The sequence below is a fragment of the Magnolia sinica genome, chromosome 19, assembly GCF_029962835.1.
Source record: "Magnolia sinica isolate HGM2019 chromosome 19, MsV1, whole genome shotgun sequence".
In the NCBI taxonomy this organism is placed as follows: Eukaryota; Viridiplantae; Streptophyta; class Magnoliopsida; order Magnoliales; family Magnoliaceae; genus Magnolia; species Magnolia sinica.
Window position 1 is genome coordinate 19017809 of NC_080591.1, and position 2286 is coordinate 19020094.

General features: G+C 36.8%; 1 non-coding gene across 1 annotated transcript; it reads left to right on the forward strand.

Annotated features, from left to right (window-relative positions):
* Window positions 1–207: 207 nt before the first annotated feature.
* LOC131235747 (small nucleolar RNA R71) lies at window positions 208–314 on the forward strand. The gene has a single exon (XR_009166269.1). It is a non-coding gene; the product is annotated as a small nucleolar RNA R71 (small nucleolar RNA).
* The last annotated feature ends 1972 nt before the right edge of the window (window positions 315–2286 follow it).

Below are 2286 nucleotides of genomic sequence, written 5' to 3' on the forward strand. Positions count from 1 at the left end.
CTCTCCTTTGGTTGAGTTAGCTTAGAAGTGGTATTAGGTCTTGAGGAGATGTCCCATGATTGTGCGTTTTCAGCAAGTTTGTCAAAATAATCCCACACATCATCGACATTCTTGTTCATGAATTCCCCATTACACATTGTCTCGACCAATTAGCGCATGGAAGATGTCAGTTCATCGTAAAAGAAATTTGTTATGCACCATGTTTCAAAACCATGTTGTAGGCATGAGCTCGCAAGATCCTTGAACCACTCCCAACATTGGAAGAATGTTTCATCTTCTTTTTGGGTGAACTTCAAGATTGACTTTCTGAGGGTGTTCGTTTTTATGGTATAGAAAGAATTTCTTTATGAACTCCCCTTTTTTTTTTAACACACGCACACACACCACCACACACTCACACCGTAGTGGGATTTCACCACCTATGGGTACTCGAGCCCTTGACCAGGTGTTAAGACTCCTAAGAGTCTACCACCAGGGCAAGAGTAAGGACCCTCTTTATGAACTCCCTTGTCATGTCATTCCATCTACAAATAGATTGTGGACATAGTGAATGTAACCACGTCTTAACTTTTTCTTTAAAAAAAAAGGAAAAGAGTTTCAGCCTGACTGTGTCCTCAGGCACATTAGGAAAGTATAAAGTGGTTATTATCTATCAAACTCCTTCAAGTGTAGGTATGGACTTTTAGAATCAAGTCCATGAAACTTTGGAAGAAGCTGATCACTCCTGGCTTGATATCCATATTTCCTGCATTCTTTGGAAAAATCATGCAAGAAGGTAAGCTCACACCTGCCGGTTGTAAATAATCTCATAAAGTACGGGACGGGGGTACATAATGCACCTCATTCTCATCCTAGGCTTCCTCAACTGGAGGTTGAGGTTGATTTGCAGCCATTACTTTTATTGACTCAGAGGATGTCAAGCGGTGTCTAATCTTGTGATGGATAGGCAGCCCTTTGACTAATCCTCCTTCACTCGAAAGACGTAGAGTATTATCACGAACTTACTTAGGCATGAAACACTCTCAGCCCTCAAATTCAGAATCTAACCTAAGATCTAAAAATTGAAAACTAAGGCAAATAAAAAATTTAAAAGAAAGAGAGAGTTAGAACGAAGTTACCAGATAAGAGTTGCTAGGTTAAGATCCTACAAAACAGAAAACAATGTTAGTTCTAAAAACAATTTACAAAAAAATCTTAAAAACAAAATCAAAAAATTGAAAAATCCTAAAAACCCTAATCTTAACATAATTCTAATACTAATTAATTTCAAAAAAACATAGCTGTAGTCCCCAGCAACGACGCCAAAAACTTGTTCACAACCCCAAGTGTAGGGTCGTGATATAGTAATAATCTCGGAAAGACCGAGGTCAAATCCATAAAGACTAATCTTGTGTGTATTCTAAAGGTAACTAGAATTAGAACTAGAGAAAGATTTAAGATAGAAATTTGAAAATAAAGGAAGTAATTGTGAATTATTTAACTAGAACTTGTAAATTCAAAGGTGGGAACTAGGGTTCCAAGGATCCACTTGCAGCTATTAGGATGTTTCCTTATCTGATTCAAGGAACTCAATTAGAATTGGAGTCTTATTCTATCCAATTAGAAGATATATTAATAGGATCAAATCTGAACTTTCATTAATCTAATTCTCAATGAAGGAGAATTGTGAGGTTTAGAAGGGATTCCATCACCAAACCATGCCCTGGAGACAATGGCTAACAATAGAATTTACTAATCCTATAATTTCAAAATAAGACAAAAAAGATACTCAAAGCTATTGCAGATCTATTGTAATTTGAGTCACAACAAACCATTAAAAACTAAAAGTATTCCTTAAATATCAAATTAGAATCAAAGAAGTTCAACAAAAAAAACATCCTAAAAACGCTACAAGCTTTTCACCTCCTAGCCCTAGCTAAGAGGTTTAGCCAACCATAGACATGATTGGAATCAAAACCCTAGAAGAAATCATTAAAAACTAGGAAGAATAGAAGAAGAAACTCTTGGATGACGCCTCCACCCCTTTGCTCTGCTCCTCAAAACCCTAGATATCCTAAAAAGACTTAGAAAACCCATACTTATAGGCTAGTTTTCGCAAAATCGCAATATCGTATCAAATTTACAAAGTCTCCGTAACACCTTCGATGTCATCAAAGGAATTTGAATCCGGAAGTCGCGTCTTCTCGCCTTTCGCACTGCATAACTCTTCTTGTCATCGAACCTTCTTTCAATGTCATCAAGCGTATCTTCGAGTCATCAAACAGGTCCTCAAGTAATCAAAAAAGT